General features: G+C 51.6%; 1 non-coding gene and 4 pseudogenes across 1 annotated transcript; all 5 read left to right on the forward strand.

Moving 5' to 3' along the window:
• Positions 1-304: 304 nt before the first annotated feature.
• Positions 305-495, forward strand: LOC140397106 (U2 spliceosomal RNA). The gene has a single exon (XR_011936703.1). It is a non-coding gene; the product is annotated as a U2 spliceosomal RNA (small nuclear RNA).
• Positions 496-1,951: 1,456 nt separating this feature from the next.
• Positions 1,952-2,126, forward strand: LOC140397376 (U2 spliceosomal RNA; annotated as a pseudogene).
• Positions 2,127-2,909: 783 nt separating this feature from the next.
• Positions 2,910-3,114, forward strand: LOC140397421 (U2 spliceosomal RNA; annotated as a pseudogene).
• A 1,917-nt stretch (positions 3,115-5,031) lies between these two features.
• Positions 5,032-5,211, forward strand: LOC140397347 (U2 spliceosomal RNA; annotated as a pseudogene).
• Positions 5,212-11,372: 6,161 nt separating this feature from the next.
• Positions 11,373-11,553, forward strand: LOC140397278 (U2 spliceosomal RNA; annotated as a pseudogene).
• Positions 11,554-18,778: the final 7,225 nt, after the last annotated feature.

Genomic DNA, 18,778 nt, shown 5'->3' on the forward strand with positions numbered 1-18,778 from the left:
AACGGATTGCCCTTTGTTCGGCAAAGGTGGAGATTTCTTCGACTCCCACCGTTGGGTGTCACTGGGCCTTCACAGCATCTCCATTTCATCTGGTGACGACAGGGGACGGCTTGCCAGACGATGTCTTCCTGTTGTGTTTTACTGGTTCTGCATGCACAGACTCCACCGTGCTCGGCCAAGTTGGAGGTCTCTTGACCAACAGTGACCGTAGACTAAAAGTTCCAAAGCACAGTTGAGCGCAGCAAGGTGCACCTGAATGTCGGTGGGCGAGGAGGACAAGAGCCGTAGCCGGAAAATATGGGCTATTGCTTCTCGGCCCTTTGGCTCAGCTCAAGTGTAGTATATGTTCTTATCAGTTTAATATCTGATATGTCCTCTAACTGTGGACCGAATATTAAATTGTTTTTTCGGACTGGGAGATGGTTCTGGGGCTTACTCTTTCCGCTCCACGCATCAACCAGGTATTGTAATACTTCTTGGAAAGTTGCCTTCACCATGCTTTGGGGAGCAAAATGTACAAATGGTGCAAAACCTGGCTTCCCCTTTTCTATCTTGTCCAGTTATCTCATCCTGACCAATTTAAGGCCTTTCAGGCTCCAAAGCACAGCTAGCTTTTCTGCTGGCGGGAGCTTCGTGCACTAACGTTGTGAGTCGATGGACTCGCGGACGATCGGCAGCCAGGCTGTTTTCAGCTGATATGCCACACAGATTTCCTGCTGCTTTTTACAGGCCACTCACCCTCTCCCCCGGATGCCGACATGCCTTTTCCTCACTTCAGTTACCACATCCCTTCATCCTGCACAACGGGGAAGTGTGGCGACAGAATGAACGGCATCCTGATTTGGATGGAGGTAAACCTTCACGGCGTCTCTTTTCGTTCTCCTGACTCCACGACCAACACGCCAGGGTGGAGCTCAGGGAGACTAGACATTGCCCTCTGTTGGATTCCGCCAGTACTTGCTGCTTGCACGGATTGCCCTTTGTTCGGCAAAGGTGGAGATTACTTCGACTCCCTCCGTTGGGTGTCACTGGGCCTTCACAGCGTCTCCATTTCATCTGGTGACGACAGGGGACGGCTTGCCAGAAGATGTCTTCCTGTTGTGTTTTACTGGTTCTGCATGCACAGACTCCACCATGCTCGGCCAAGCTGGCGGTCTCTTGACCAACAGTGAGCGTAGACTAAAAGTTCCAAAGCACAGTCGAGCGCAGCAAGGTGCACCTCCTTGTGGAATGTGCCTTTGCAAAGAAGGGCCCTCCCTGTCAGATTCTTCATGCACACCCGAAGGCTCTGTGCCAATGCACGCTACCCTCGGAGTGGCTGTGGGGGAAATGAGACGGTCACACACCTCCTTGTGGACTGTGCCTTTGCAAAGAAGGTCTGGGGAGAGATGCAGTGGTATTTGTCAAGGTTTATCCCAAACAGATCTGTGACACAGGACTCTGTGCTCTAAGGACTGTTTCCAGGGACACACACCGAGACAAATATCAACTGCTGCTGGAAGGTCATCAACTCGGTAAAAGACGCTCTTTGGTCTGCCCGAAACTTGCTGATCTTCCAGTGCAAAGAAATGTCCTCGACCGAGTGTTGCAGACTGGCACATTCCAAGGTCCAGGACTACGTGCTGAGGGACGCACTCAAGCTTGGGGCAGCTGCCGCCAAGGCGCAATGGGGAAAGACCACTGTGTAAAGTATTTCCAGCAAATGTACACCGAGGGGCGGGTAACAATGTAAAGCCCCTCGGTCTGGGCAACCAACACTCCAATGTACAAAAACAAACATGGCACTGTAAATATTTAAGAAGGAATTGTAATGTAAAGAGTGATATGTGTATGACAATATCAAAATTAAATAAAAGAAAGTTAAGGCAACATGTAACACTGCCGGAAATGTACAGTCAAGACAATTTGAAATGTTTCTGTAATGCTTATGATAAATTTTTATGAATAAAGTATACTTTTTATGAAAAAAAAAAATTGTTGTTATCAGTTTAATATCTGATATGTTCTCTGTCTGGGGACCGATTATTAAATTGATTTTTGGGACTCGGAGATGGTCCTGGTGCTTGCTCCTTCCGCTCCACGCATCAACCTGGTCTTGCACTGCTTCCAGGAATGGTACCTTCACCCCGCTTTGGACGCAAAATGTATAAAAGCAGAAACTGGCGCAAAACCTGGCTTCCCCTTTTCTCTCTTGTCCAGTTGTCTTGTCGTGACCAATTTAAGGCATTTCAGGCTCCAAAGCATTGCTAGTTTTTCTGCTGGTGGGAACTTCATGCACTAATGTTGCGAGCCGATGGACTTGCGGACTTTCGGCAGCCAGGCTCCGTTTTCAGCTTATATGCCACACAGATTTCCTGCTGCTTTTTACAGGCCACTCACCCTCACCCTCGGATGACTTGCCTTCTCCTCACTTCAGTTACCACATCCCTTCATCCTGCACAACGGGGAAGTTTGGCAACAGACTGAACGGCATCCTGATTTGGATGTAGGTATACCTTCACGGCGTCTCTTTTCGTTCTCCTGACTCCACGACCAACACGCCAGGGTGGAGCTCAGGGAGACTAGACATTGCGCCCTGTTGGATTTCGCCAGTATTTACTGATTGCACGGATTTCCCTTTGTTCGACAAAGGTGGAGATTACTTCGACTCCCTCCGTTTGGTGTCACTGGACCTTCACAGCGTCTCCATTTCATCTGGTGACGACAGGGGACGGCTTGCCAGATGATGCCTTCCTGTTGTGTTTTACTGGTTCTGCATGCACAGACTCCACCGTGCTCGGCCAAACTGGAGGTCTCTTGATCAACAATGTGCGTAGACTAAAAGTTCCAAAGCACAGTCGAGCGCAGCAAGGTGCACCTGAATGTCGGTGGACGAGGATGATAAGAGCCATTGCCGGAGTATATGTGCTATTGCTTCTCGCCTTTTTGCTCAGATCAAGTGTAGTATCTGTTCTTATCAGTTTAATCAGTCATCGCCAAGCGGGTCAGGTCTGCTCTGGAGTCGGCGATCCACCCTGACCAGACCTGTGCTGTACCCGGCAGGAAGATCTCTGATAGCCTCGTGCTACTCAGGGATACGATCGCCTACATGCAGGACAGGGGGGTGGACACTTCCCTCATCAGCCTTGAACAGGAGAAGGCTTTTGACAGAATATCGCACACCTACATGATGGATGTGCTCTCCAAAATCGGGTTTGGGGAGGGAATTCGCAATTGGATCAAACTGCTCTACACAAACATCTATAGCGCAGTCTCAATCAATGGGTGGGAATCAGAAGAGTTCCAGATCAAATCCGGCGTCAGGCAGGGCTGCCCTCTCTCCTCTGCCCTTTTTGTGTGCTGCATCGAACCTTTTGCCGAGTTCATCAGGAGGGATCCGGGTATAAGAGGAGTGACGATCCCAGGCAGTGGAGGCATGCAAGTCAAGGCCTCCCTGTACATGGACGACGTTGCCGTCTTCTGCTCGGATCCTGCGTCTGTACGCAGGCTCTTGACCACCTTCAACCAGTTTGAACTGGCCTCGGGAGCCAAGGTAAACCGGGGCAAGAGCGAGGCCATGTTCTTTGGGAACTGGGCTGACCGGTCCTTTGTCCCCTTCACTGTCAGGTCAGATTACCTGAAAGTGCTGGGGATATGGTTCGGAGCTGCTGGGGCGTGCACCAAAAACTGGGAGGAACGCATAGGAAAGGTAAGACAGAAACTGGGCTGGTGGGAGCAACGCTCCCTCTCTATTGCGGGCAAAACCCTGGTCATCAGGTGTGAGGTACTCTCGGTGCTACTGTACGTGGCGCAAGTCTGGCCCATAACCCGACCCGACGCCACAGCAGTCACCCGGGCCATCTTCAAATTTATCTGGCGATCCAAGATGCGCCGTGTCGGAAGGGACACCATGTACAAACCTCTGGAGAATGGAGGGCGGAACGTACCCAACGGCTCCCTCATCCTGTTGGCCACCTTTGTGTGCAGCTGCATCAAGCTGAGCGTGGACCCCAAGTATGCAAACACCAAGTGTCACTACATACTGAGGTTCTACCTGTCCCCGGAGTTACGAAGGATGGGCCTGGCCTCATTGCCGCGGAACACTCCAAGTAGTTGGACCGTACCGTACCACCTGTCCTTCGTGGAAAAGTTTTTGAAGAAAAACACCTTTGACCACAAGGCAATGAAGCAGTGGTCAGCACGTAATGTCCTCGAGGCCCTCAGGGAAAAGGAGACCGTGGAGGACGTTGGATGGTTCCCTGAGCAGACTGCCAGAGTCATCTGGCAGAACGTCTCATCACCAGAACTTTCAAACAAGCACCAAGACCTAGCTTGGCTGGTGGTGAGAAGGGCCCTCCCTGTCAGATTCTTCATGCACACCCGAAGGCTCTGCACCAATGCACGCTGCCCTCGGACTGGCTGTGGGGGAAATGAGACGGTCACACACCTCCTTGTGGAATGTGCCTTTGCAAAGAGGGTCTGGAGAGAGATGCAGTGGTATTTGTCAAGGTTTATCCCAAACAGATCTGTGACACAGGACTCTGTGCTCTACGGACTGTTTCCAGGGACACACACCGAGACAAATATCAACTGCTGCTGGAAGGTCATCAACTCGGTAAAAGACGCTCTTTGGTCAGCCCGAAACTTGCTGATCTTCCAGTGCAAAGAATTGTCCTCGACCGAGTGTTGCAGACTGGCACATTCCAATGTCCAGGACTCCGTGCTGAGGGACGCACTCAAGCTTGGGGCAGCTGCCGCCAAGGCGCAATGGGGAAAGACCACTGTGTAAAGTCTTTCCAGCAAATGTACACCGAGGGGCGGGTAACAGTGTAAAGCCCCTCGGTCTGGGCAACCAACACTCCAATGTACAAAAACAAACATGGCACTGTAAATATTTAAGAAGGAATTGTGATGTAAAGAGTGATATGTGTATGACAATATCAAAATTGAATGAAAGAAAGTCAAGGCAACATGTAATCCTGCCGGAAATGTACAGTCAAGACAATTTGAAATGTTTCTGTAATGCTTATGATAAATTTTTATGAATAAAGTATATTATTTTTGAAAAAAAAAAAAAAATTTGTTCTTATCAGTTTAATATCTGATATGTCCTCTCTCTGGGGACCGAATATTAAATTGATTTTTGGGACTGGGAGATGGTTCAGGGGCTTGCTCCTTCCGCTCCACGCATCAACCTGATCTTGCAGTGCTTCCAGGAATGGTGCCTTCACCCCGCTTTGGGGCGCAAAATGTATAAAAGCAGAAAATGGCGCAATATCTGGCTTCCCCTTTTCTCTCTTATCCAGTTGTCTCATCCTGACCAATTTAAGGCCTTTCAGGCTCCAAAGCATTGCGAGCTTTTCTGCTGGCGGGAGCTTCGTGCACGAATGTTGCGAGCCGATGGACTCGCGGACTTTCGGCAGCCAGGCTCCGTTTTCAGCTGATATACCACACAGATTTCCTGCTGCTTTTTACAGGCCACTCACCCTCACCCTCGGATGCCGACTTGCCTTCTCCTCACTTCAGTTACCACATCCCTTCTTCCTGAACAACGGGGAAGTGTGGCGACAGACTGAACGGCATCCTGATTTGGATGTACGTATACCTTCACGGCGTCTCTTTTCGTTCTCCTGACTCCAAGACCAACACGCCAGGGTGGAGCTCAGGGAGACTAGACATTGCCCCCTGTTGGATTCCGCCAGTACTTGCTGCTTGCACGGATTGCCCTTTGTTCGGCAAAGGTGGAGATTACTTCGACACCCTCTTTTGGGTGTCACTGGGCCTTCACAGCGTCTCCATTTCATCTGCTGACGACAGGGGACGGCTTGCCAGACGATGTCTTCCTGTTGTGTTTTACTGGTTCTGCATGCACAGACTCCACCGTGCTCGGCCAAGCTGGAGGTCTCTTGACCAACAGTGAGCGTAGACTAAAAGTTCCGAAGCACAGTCGAGCGCAGCAAGGTGCACCTGAATGTCGGTGGACGAGGAGGACAAGAGCCATTGCCGGAAAATATGGGCTATCGTTTCTCGGCCTTTTGGCTAAGATCAAGTGTAGTCTCATTTGATCGAGAGAAGCTGAGGATTTCGATGACGATCGTGGATTGGAAAGCTTGGAGGGATTGCAACCATCAAAGAGGAAACGTTTGGAGCTTGGCTGCTATTGGTGGCTCTACATGCTGGCCTAAACCTCTGATTTAGGCCTAACGCCGATACAGTTTCACACTCAGCGTACGAGCTATGGATGCAGCTGCATCCCGACCACCAGGCTGGGCAGTGCGAAACACTGTCCGAGTCACAGTGAAGAAAACGGAAGGAGAGTCATCTTTGGATCGGATACTCTTCGTGAAGCGGGTGCTGCTCGAGTGTTGTGCGTTTAAAGCAACAGAAATCTTCTGCTTGCAAAACTTCCCCAAGAATGGTTTCTTTGATGTCACCTTCAAGAGCGTCGCAGCGTGCATCAAATTCTTGAACGTCTTCAAGGAAAAAGGTAACCAGAGTCCCCTGTCGATCCTGACTGCGGAGCCTCTGTTTACGCTACAGGCGCAGCGAAATCGGGTTGTTACACTGCACACGTACAACCCCCACGTCCCTGTGTCTGATGTGCTCACGTTCCTCGCCAGGTACGCTGAGCTGAAAAGTGACAGCGTGCAAGTGAAAGACACCTTCGGCATCTGGACAAGTGAGCACCAGGTCAAGGTGACCCTGAGAACGGACAGCAATGGAACCATCCTGCATCCCCTCTCCAGTTTCGCTATTGGAGTAAATCGTGGCTACCTCAACTGCGTGGGACAGCCACGAGTATTCCACACCTGTGGCAAAACGGGGCATGTTGCCGCAAACTGCAGTGTGACCTTCTGTAAAAACTGCAGGCAGGGGGGACACATGACTAAGGACTGTAAAGAAGACAAGTGCTGCAACCTGTGTGGGGAGGCCGGCCATCTTTACAGGGCCTGCCCGAAACGCGGGGCGACATACGCTCAAATCATCAGCAGCGGAGTTAAAAAGGCGACCAGAGAGGAGGTGCATACACCCTCCATCGAAAAAGACACCACAGCACAGAATGCGGAAAAGCAACAGAAGGGCCTCCAACAAAAAGAGGAGGCCCCAGCACCTCGTGACAACCCAACCCCAGCCCCATCTGATGAGGAACACTCAATGGAAGAGGAAGAGGATGGGACAAAGAATAAAGAGCCCTGGGAAACCGTGAACAGGGACAAACGAAAGAGGAAACAAAAAAACAAACTGAAGAACCCCCCCCCCCCCCCCCCCCCCCCGAGGGGTAGTGGCAAAAAGCGACACCTCTCAGCCGGCGCACTTAGCGCCGACACCTCATCCGATGAGGGAAAACAGGACAAGAATCGGCCTCAAATAAAGAGGCAAAGCACCAACGTGGAACGGAAGGCACAGACCCCCCAGACCACCGACCGGGAAGAAAACAAGGTCACAGACCAACCCCCGATAAAAACGAGCAGCAACAACCCAGGTGAAGACCGGCCTGCAACCCCAACACCTACTGACTGCCACGACGAACCCCAGGGCTACACCCCCCCCCCCCCCCGCCCCCCCCCCCCAATGCATCTGCAACAAAATCACGGGGCCAGTACGGACCAGAACAGTTTTCTAGGCCCTGCAACTGTGCTAAAGTTTGCGAGCACCACCAGCATGCTGGGGAACATTCAACAGCTGGAACAGCCAACTGTATAGACTCTGGACTCTTGAGACTGGTAAATCTACCTTTTTATAATGGGTTTAAAAATTGCATCGATAAATGTGCAAAGCATCAAAGATACTTCGCGGTGTGTAGCCACACTCAACTATTTGGCACATGTAAAAGCTGACCTACTGTTCCTGCAGGAGTGCGGAATTCCGCACCTCGGCAACTACAGGCACTGGTCGAGCTGGTGGTCCCACAGGCCATCCATCTGGTCAGGAGGAAACGACTGCCGCTCCTCCGGCCTGGGTATTCTGCTGCGGTGAGGCAACTTCACCATCTCCGACGTTAAGGAGGTGGTGGGCGGGCGCCTCCTCGTAGCAGACGTGAAATACAAAAACACTGCTCGCAAACTTATTAATGTGTACACCCCGGCCGTAAAAAGTGAGCGGCTGGCAGTCCTTCAGCAACTCCCACTGCTGTTGGCCACCTCCAAGCCGGTCATCCTGGGTGGTGACTTCAACTGCATCATCGATGCGGCTGGACGATCCAGCAAAGCCGACAGCAAACTAGACGCGACGTCCAGACTCCTGATGGAAACGGTAAAAGACGCCAAGCTGCTCGACGTCTGCAGCAACCCTGCAGACGGCGCGCAGCGTAGATACACATGGTCAGGGCCAGACGGGTCCGTCCGCTCCAGGATAGACTTCTTTTTTGTGTCCCGAACTTTCACGGTCAGGTCCACCGACGTAACGCCGGTGTTCTTCTCTGACTGCCTCCTACTGGCCGACTGCCACCTGCAGGAAGACCAGCGGGTAGGCAGGGGGACGTGGAAGCTAAATGTAAAACTGCTGACCCCTGAGAACATCGAGGAACTCAGGTGGGATTACAAAGGTTGGAGAACCGTAAAACCCCTCTTTGAGGCCCCACATCTCTGGTGGGAAGCAATCAAGGGGAATATCAAGAGGTTTTTCATCCTCAAGGGCGTTCAAAAGGTAAGAGAGAGACGAGGGGTCATGTCCAGGCTCCAGGAAAGTATGCAAAATGTGCTCCAGCTGCCGTCGATGGGGGTGGGTGTCAAGGAGGATCTCCAAGAGGTGAAGAGCCAGCAAGCCACGCTGTACACCTCGGAGGCCTCCAAGGTTATCTTCCGTTACAGAGTCCGCTCCGTGGAGCAGGACGAAAAGTGCTCACGCTTCTTCTTCCAAAAGGTGCACAGAGAGACCTCTGTGATCAGCAGCCTGAAGGAAGAAGATGGCTCTGAAAAGTCATCGCAGTCTGACATCCTGAGGATCAGCCAATCCTTTTATGCTGGACTGTATGACCTGAAGCCAACAGTTAGCACTGTTTCCCAGACCTTCCTGTCGACTATCACGGAGGTCATAGGCGACAGCGAGCTGGAAAACCTGGGCAAACCACTAACTCTGGACGAGTTGACAAAGGCCGCCAAGTCCTTCGAGACGAGTAAAACTCCCGGAAGGGACGGCTTACCGGTTGAGTTGTATTCGGCTCTGTGGGACTGGATCGGCCCAGACCTGCTGGAAGTGTACGAGAGTATGCTTCTGGAAGGCAGCATGTCAGAGTCCATGAGGAAAGGCATCATCACCCACATCTACAAGCAGAAGGGGGAAAGGGAAGACATTCGAAATTGGCGACCCATTTCACTGTTGAATGTGGACTACAAAATTCTAGCCAAGGTCATCGCCAATCGGGTCAGGTCGGCTCTGGAGTCGGTGATCCACCCTGACCAGACCTGTGCTGTACCCGGCAGGAAGATCTCTGATAGCCTCGCGCTACTCAGGGATACGATCGCCTACGTGCAGGACAGGGGGGTGGACACTTGCCTCATCAGCCTTGACCAGGAGAAGGCTTTTGACAGAATATCGCACACCTACATGATGGATGTGCTCTCCAAAATGGGGTTTGGGGAGGGAATTTGCAATTGGATCAAACTGCTCTACACAAACATCTATAGCGCAGTCTCAATCAATGGGTGGGAATCAGAAAAGTTCCAGATCAAATCCAGAGTCAGGCAGGGCTGCCCTCTCTCCTCTGCCCTTTTTGTGTGCTGCATAGAACCTTTTGCCGAGTCCATCAGGAGGGATCCGGGTATAAGAGGAGTGACGATCCCAGGCAGTGGAGGCATGCAAGTCAAGGCCTCCCTGTACATGGACGACGTTGCCGTCTTCTGCTAGGATCCTGCGTCTGGACGCAGGCTCTTGACCACCTGCGACCAGTTTGAACTGGCCTCGGGAGGCAAGGTAAACCGTGGCAAGAGCGAGGCCATGTTCTTTGGGAACTGGGCCGACCGGTCCTTTGTCCCCTTCACTGTCAGGTCAGATTACCTGAAGGTGCTGGGGATATGGTTCGGAGCTGCTGGGGCGTGCACCAAAAACTGGGAGGAGCGCATAGGAAAGGTAAGACAGAAACAGGGCTGGTGGGAGCAACGCTCCCTCTCCATTGCGGGCAAAACCCTGGTCATCAGGTGTGAGGTACTCTCGCTGCTACTGTACGTGGCGCAGGTCTGGCCCATAACCCGACCGCAGCAGTCACCCGGACCATCTTCAAATTCATCTGGAGATCCAGATGGACCGTGTCCGAAGGGACACCATGTACAAACCTCTGGAGAAGGGAGGGCGGAATGTACCCAACGCCTCCCTCATCCTGTTGGCCATCTTTGTGTCCAGCTGCATCAAACTGTGCGTGGACCCCCAGTATGCAGTGTCACTACATACAAAGGTTCTACCTGTCCCCGGTGTAAGAAGGATGGGCCTGGCCTCATTGAGCCGGAACGCCCCGAGTAGTTGGACCGTACCGTACCACCTGTCCTTCGTGGAAACGTTTTTAATGAAAAACACCTTCGACCACAAGGCAATGAAGCAGTGGTCAGCACGCAATGTCCTCGAGGTCCTCGGGGAAAAGGAGACCGTGGAGGACGTGGGATGGTTCCCTGAGCAGACTGCCAGAGTCATCTGGCAGAATGCCTCATCACCAGAACTTTCAAACAAGCACCAAGACCTAGCTTGGCTGGTGGTGAGAAGGGCCCTCCCTGTCAGATTCTTCATGCACACCCGAAGGCTCTGTGCCAATGCACGTTGCCCTCGGAGTGGCTGTGGCGGAAATGAGACGGTCACACACCTCCTTGTGGAATGTGCCTTTGCAAAGAAGGTCTGGAGAGTGATGCAATGGTATTTGTCAAGGTTTATCCCAAACAGATCTGTGACACAGGACTCTGTGCTCTACGGACTGTTTCCAGGGACACACACCGAGACAAATATCAACTGCTGCTGGAAGGTCATCAACTCGGTAAAAGACGCTCCTTGACTGCCCGAAACTTGCTGATCTTCCAGTGCAAAGAATTGTCCTCGACCGAGTGTTGCAGACTGGCACCTTCCAAGGTCCAGGACTACGTGCTGAGGGACGCACTCAAGCTTGGGGCAGCTGCCGCCAAGCCGCAATGGGGAAAGACCACTGTGTAAAGTCTTTCCAGCAAATGTACGCCGAGGGGCGGGTAACAGTGTAAAGCTCCTCGGTCTGGGCAACCAACACTCCAATGTACAAAAACAAACATGGCACTGTAAACATTTAAGAAGGAACTGTAATGTAAAGAGTGATATGTGTATGACAATATCAAAATTGAATGAAACAAAGTCAAGGCAACATGTAACCCTGCCGGAAATGTACAGTCAAGACAACTTGAAATGTTTCTGTAATGCTTATGATAATTTTTTATGAATAAAGTATATTTTTTTGAAATTTAAAAAAAAAAATCTGTTCTTATCAGTTTAATATCTGATATGTTCTCTATCTGGGGACCGAATACTAAATTGATTTTTGGGACTCGGAGATGGTTCAGGGGCTTGCTCCTTCCGCTCAACGCATCAACCTGGTCTTGCAATGCTTCCAGGAATGGTGCATTCACCCCGCTTTGGGGAGCAAAATGTACAAAAGCAGGATATGGCGCAAAACCTGGTTTCCCCTTTTCTCTGTTGTCCAGTTGTCTAATCCTGACCAATTTAAGGACTTTCAGGCTCCAAAGCATTGCTTGTTTTTCTGCTGGCGGGTGCTTCGCGCACTAATGTTGTGAGCCTATGGGCTCGCGGACTTGCGTCAGCCAGGCTCCGTTTTCAGCTAATATGCCACACAGATTTCCTGCTGCTTTTTACTCCCTCTCACCCCAGGATGTCGTCTTGCCTCCTCCTCACTTCAGTGCCACAGCCCTTCATCCTGCACAACAGGGTAGTGTGGCGACAGACTGGACGGCATCCTGATTTGGATGCAGGTATACCTTCACGGTGTCTCTTTTCGTTCTGCTGACTCTAAGCCCAACACGCCAGGGTTGAGCTCAGTGAGACTAGACATTGCCGCCTGTTAGATTCCGCCAGTACTTGCTGCTTGCACGGATTGCCCTTTGTTCGGGAAAGCTGGAGGTTTCTTCGACTCCATGCGTTGGGTGTCACTGGACCTTCACAGCGTCTCCATTTCTTCTGGTGACGACAGTGGAAGGCGTGCCAGACGATGCCTCGTTGTGTCTTACTGGTTCTGCAGGCACAGACTCCACCGTGCTCGGCCAAGCTGGAGGTCTCTTGACCAACAGTGACTGTAGACTAAAAGTTCCAAAGCACAGTCGAGCGCAGCAATGTGCACCTGAATGTCGGTGGACGAGAGCCATAGCCGGAAAATATGGGCTTTTGCTTCTCCGCCTTTTGGTTAAGATGAAATGTATATTTGATCAAGGGAAGCTGTCGATGTCGATTGTGGATTGGAGAACACGGAGGGATTGAAGTCGTAGAAGAGGAAACGTTTAGAGCTCGGCTGCTATTGGTGGATCGAATGCTGGTCTAAGCCTCTGGTTTAGGCCTAACGCCGATACAGTTTAGACTAAACGTGTGAGCTGTGGCTGCAGCTTCATCCCGTCCACCAGGCTGGGGAGCGCGAAACACTGTCCGAGTCACAACGAAGAAGGCGGAAGGGGAGTCACCTGTGGACCGAAACTTCTTTGTGAAGCGGGTGCTGCTCGAGTGTTGCGGAAGGGCAACAGATATCTTCTGCTTGCAAAACCTCCCCACCAATGGATATTTTGATGTCACCTTCAAGAGTGTTGCAGCATGCATCAAATTCTTGAACGTGTTCAAAGAAAAAGGTAACCAGATTCCCTGTCTATCCTGACTGCGGAGCCTCTGTTTACGCTACCGTCGCAGCAAAACCGGGTTGTTGCACTGCACACGTACAACCCCCACGTCCCCGTGTCTGGTGTGCTCACGTTCCTCGCCAGGTACGCTGAGCAGAAACGTGACAGCGTGCAATTGAAAGACACCTTTAGCATCTGGACAAGTGAGCACCAGATAAAGGTGACTGTGAGAACAGACGGCGACGGAGCCATCCTGCATCCCCCCTCCAGTTTCGCGTTTGGTGGAAATCGTGGCTACCTCTACTACGTGGGACAGTCACGAGTATGCCACACCTGTGGCAAAACGGGGCATATTACCGCAAACTGCAGTGTGACCTTCTGCAAAAACTGCAGGCAGAAGGGCCACATGACTAAGGACTGCAAGGAAGACAAGTGCTGCAACCTGTGTGGGGAGGCCGGCCATCTTTACAGGGCCTGCCCGAAACGCGGGGTAACATGTGCACAAATCGTCAGCAGCGGAGTCATAAAGGCGGCCATAGAGGAGGTTCATTCACCCTCCATCGACAAAGACACCACAGCACAGAATGCGGAAAAGCAACAGAAGGGCCCTCAACAAAATGGGGAGACCCCAGCACGCCCCAACAACTCAACCCAACCTCATCTGACGAGGAACACTCAATGGAAGAGGATGGGACAAAGAACAAAGAGCCATGGGAAACAGTGAACAGGGACAAAAGAAAGAGAAAAACAAAACAAAATTGAAGAACCCCCCCGATGTGGAGTGGCAAAAAGCGACACCTTTCAGCCAGCGGACTGAGTGCCGAAACCTCCTCCGATGAGGGAAAACAAGACAAGAATCGGCCTCAAATAAAGAGGCAAAGCAACAATGTGGAACGGGATGCACAGACCCCCCCAGACCACAGACAGGGGAGAAAACAAAACCCGCCGAGACAATCAGCCCCTGGCTCATGGGAACAGCAATATGACCAACGGCCACCAAACGCCGGACATTGAAAACAAGGTCACAGGCCAACACTCGATAGTAACAAGTAGCAACAACCCAGGCGATGACCGGCCTGCAACCCCAACACCTACTGACTTCCACAACAGACGCCAGCGCCCCCCCCCCCCCCCCAATGCATCTCCATCACGTTCACGGGACCAGTGCGGACCAGGATAGTTTTCTCAGCCCTGCAACTGTGCACAGTTTGCAAGCACCACCGACATGCTGGGGAACATCCAACAGGTGGAACATCCAACTGTATTGACTCTGGACTCTCAGCCTGGTATATCTACCGTTTTATAATGGGTTTTAAAATTGCATCCATTAATGTGCGAAGCATCAAAGATACTTCGCGGTGTGTAGCCACACTCAACTATTTAGAAAATGTGAAAGCTGACCTACTGTTCCTGCAGGAGTGCGGAATTCCGCACCTCAGCAACTACAGGCGCTGGTCGAGCTGGTGGTCCCACGGGCCATCCATCTGGTCAGGAGGAAACGACTGCCGCTCCTCTGGCCTGGGCATTCTGCTGTGGGGAGGCAACTTCACATCTCCGACGTTAAGGAGGCGGTGGGCGGGCGCCTCCTCGTAGCAGACGTCAAATAAAAAAAACGCCCCTCTCAGACTTATTAATGTGTATGTCCCGGCCGTAAAAAGTGAGCGGCTGGCAGTCCTTCAGCAACTCCCACTGCTGTTGGCCACCTCCAAGCCGGTCGTTCTGGGCAGTGACTTCAACAGCTTCATCGATGCGGCTGGACGATCCGGCAGAGCCGACAGCAAACTAGACGCTACATCCAGACTCCTGATGGAAACTGTAAAAGCCGCCAAGCTGCTCGACGTCTGCTGCGACCCTGCAGACGGAGCGCAGGGTCGCTCATATGGTCACGGCCAGACGGGTCCGTCCGCTCCAGGATAGACTTCTTCTTTGTGTCCCGTGCTTTCACTGACAGGTCCACCAAAGTAAAGCCGGTGTTCTTCTCTGACCACTGCCTCCTACTGGCCGACTGCCACCTGCAGGAATACCAGGGAGTAGGATGGGGGACATGGACGCTAAATGTAAAACTGCTGACGCCTGAGAACATCGAGGAACTCAGGAGGGATTACAAAGGTTGGAGTACCGCGGAACGCCTCTTTGAGGCTCCACATCTCTGGTGGGAAGCAATCAAGGGGAATATCAAGAGGTTTTTCATTCTCAAGGGCGTTCAAAAGGTGAGAGAGAGACGAGGGTTCATGTCCAGGCTCCAGAAAAGTATGCAGAATTTGCTCCAGCTGCAGTTGATGGGGGTGGATGTCAAGGAGCATCTCCAAGAGGTGAAGAGCCAGCAAGCCTCGCTCTAAACCTCGGAGGCCTCCATGGTTATCTTCCGTTCCAGAGTCCGCTCCGTGGAGCAGGACGAAAAGTGCTCACACTTCTTCTTCCAAAAGGTGCACAGAGAGACCTCTGTGATCAGCAGCCTGAAGGAAGAAGATGGCTCTGTAAAGTAATCGCAGTCTGACATCCTGCGGATCAGCCAATCCTTTTCTGCCAGACTGTATGACCTGAAGCCAACAGATAGCACTGTTTCCCAGACTTTCCTGTCGACTATCACGGAGGTCTAAGGCGACAGCGAGCTGGAATACCTGGACAAACCGCTAACTCTGGATGAGCTGACAAAGGCCGTCAAGTCCACCGAGATGAGTAAAACTCCCGGAAGCTTACCGGTTGAGTTGTATTCGGCTCTGTGGGACTGGATCGGCCCAGACCTGCTGGAAGTGTACGAGAGTATGCTTCTGGAAGACAGCATGTCAGAGTCCATGAGGAAAGGCATCATCACCCTCATCTTCCAGCACACCTAAGAAGGTTGTGCAGTGCTATTCTGAGGAGACAGAAGAGCTCTTACGTGACTGCTTAGAGACAGTGGACTGGTCCATATTTACGAACTCAGCGAACAACTTAAATGAGTATGCCACCACCGTCACAGACTTCATCAGCAAATGTGTGTACGACTGCGTGCCAAAGAAAACAGTACATGCATTCCCCAACCGGAAACCACAGCTCAATCGCGAGATTGACTCCCTACTGAAGGACAGATCTGAGGCGTTCAAGTCAGACGACCCTGACCTAAACAAGAAATCCAGGTACGACCTCCGCAAAGCCATCCGGAATGCCAAGAGAGAATATCAAACCATGCTGGAGTCACAGACAGACACTCGGCGGTTGTGGCAAGGACTAAAAAACATAACGGACTACAAAGCGAAGCCGAACAGTATCTCTGGCAGCACCCCTCCCCGATGAACTCAATGCATTCTGCGCTTGGTTCGAGCAGGTAAGCAACAATCCGCTGGCGAGGGCCCAGCAGCACATAATTCACCCATACCCCCCATCACAGCTTCCGAAGTCAGATTGGTCTTCCTGAAAGTGAACCGTCGGAAGGCGACGGGCCCAGACGGGATCCCTGGTCGTGCACTCAGAGCCTACACGGACCAGCTGGCAGAGGTATTCACGGACATCTTGAACCTGTCCGTACTCCACTCCGAGGTCCTCACCTGCTTCAAGAAGACCACCATCATAACAGTACCAAAGAAGAACTAGGCAACGTGCCTCAATGACTACCGACCAGTGGCCCTGACATCAGTCGTAATGAAGTGCTTCGAGAGGTTGATCATGAAGCGCATCACCTCCATACACCCAGAACGCCTTGATCCACTGCAATTCGTATACCGCTGCAACCAGTCCACAATTTTCACCATTTTCTTGACCCGACACTCATCCCTAGAGCATCTCGAAAACAAGGACTCCTACATGAGACTCTTATTTATTGACTACAGCTTCGCCTTCAACACCGTAATCCCAGCCAAGCTCTTATAAAGATCCAAAACCTCGGACTTGGCTCCCCACTCTGCAACTGGATCCTCGATTTTCTGACCAACAGACCACAATCAGTAAGAATGAGCAACAACACCTCCTCCACAATAGTCCTCAACACCGGCACCCCGCAAGGCTGCGTACTTAGCCCCCTACTCTATGCCCTGTACACACACGACTGCGTGGCAAAACGTGGTTCCAACTCCATCTACAAGTTTGCTGACGATACGACCATAGTGGGCCGGATCTCGAATAACGATGAGTCCGAATACAGGAGGGAGATAGAGAACCTAGTGGAGTGGTGTAGCGACAACAATCTCTCCCTCAATGCCAGCAAAACTAAAGAGCTGGTAATTGACTTCAGGAAGCAAAGTACTGTACACACACCTCTCAGCATCAACGGGGCCGAGGTGGAGATGGTTAGCAGTTTCAAATTCCTAGGGGTGCACATCTCCAAAAATCTGTCCTGGTCCACCCACGTCGACGCTACCACCAAGAAAGCACAACAGCGCCTATACTATCTCAAGAAACTAAGGAAATTCGGCAGATCCACATTGACTCTTACCAACTTTTACAGATGCACCATATAAAGCATCCTATCTGGCTGCATCACAGCCTGGTATGGCAACTGCTCGGCCCAGGACCGCAAGAAACTTCAGAGAGTCGTGAACACCGCCCAGTCCATCACATGAACCAGCCTCCCATCCATTTACTCCATCTACACCTCCCGCTGCCTGGGGAAAGCGGGCAGTATAATCAAAGATCCCTCCCACCCGGCTTACTGCTCTTCCAACTACTTCCATCGGGCAGGAGATACAGAAGTCTGACAACACGCACGAACAGACTCAAAAACAGCTTCTTCCCCGCTGTTACCAGACTCCTAAATGACCCTCTTATGGACTTACTTCATTATCACTACACCCTGTATGCTTCATCCGATGCCAGTGCTTATGTAGTTACATTGTATATGTTGTGTTGCCCTATTACGTATTTTCTTTTATTCCCTTTTCTTCTCATGTACTTAATGATCTGTTGAGCTGCTCGCAGAAAAATACTTTTCACTGTACCTCGGTACACGTGACAATAAACAAATCCAATCCAATCCAATCCAATCTACAAGCAGAAGGGGGAAAGGGAAGAAATTAGAAATTGGCGACCCATTTCACTGTTGAATGTGGATTACAAAATTCTAGCCAAGGTCATCGCCAATCGGGTCAAGTCTGCTCTGGAGTCGGTGATCCACCCTGACCAGACCTGTGCTGTACCCGGCAGGAAGATGTCTGATAGCCTCGCGCTTCTCAGGGATACGATCGCCTCCGTGCAGGACAGGAGGGTGGACACCTGTCTCATCAGCCTTGACCAGGAGAAGGCTTTTGACAGAATATCGCACACCTACATGATGGATGTGCTCTCCAAAATGGGGTTTGGGGAGGGAATTCGCAATTGGATCAAACTGCTCTACACAAACATCTATAGCGCAGTCTCAATCAATGGGTGGGAATCAGAAATGTTCCAGATCAAATCCGGAGTCAGGCAGGGCTGCCCTCTCTCCTCTGCCCTTTTTGTGTGCTGCATAGAACCTTTTGCCGAGTCCATCAGGAAGGATCCGGGTATAAGAGGAGCGACGATCACAGGCAGTGAAGGCATGCAAGTCAAGGCCTCCCTGTACATGGACGATGTCGCCGTCTGCTACTCGGATCCTGCGTCTGTACGCAGGCTCTTGAATGCCTGCGACCAGTTTGAACTGGCCTCGGGAGTCAAGGTAAACCGTGGCAAGAGCGAGGCCATGTTCTTTGGTAACTGGGCCGACCGATCATTTGTCCCCTTCACTGTCAGGTCAGCTTACCTGAAGATGCTGGGGATATGGTTCGGAGATGCTGGGGCGTGCACCAAAAACTGGGAGGAGCGCATAGCCAAGGTAAGACAGAAATTGGGTTGGTGGGAGCAACGCTCCTTCTCCATTGCGGGAAAAACCCTGGTCCTCAGGTGTGAGGTACTCTCGGTGTTACTGTCACCGAGTTGATGACCGTCCAGTTGATGTTTGTCTCGGTGTCTGTCCCTGGAAACAGTCCGTAGAGCACAGTGTCCTGTACTACAGAGGTGCTCGGAATGAACCTTGACAAATACCACTGCACCTCTCTCCAGACCTTCTTTGCAAAGGCACATTCCAC

The sequence above is a fragment of the Scyliorhinus torazame genome, chromosome 20 (genome assembly GCF_047496885.1).
Source record: "Scyliorhinus torazame isolate Kashiwa2021f chromosome 20, sScyTor2.1, whole genome shotgun sequence".
Classification (NCBI taxonomy): Eukaryota; Metazoa; Chordata; class Chondrichthyes; order Carcharhiniformes; family Scyliorhinidae; genus Scyliorhinus; species Scyliorhinus torazame.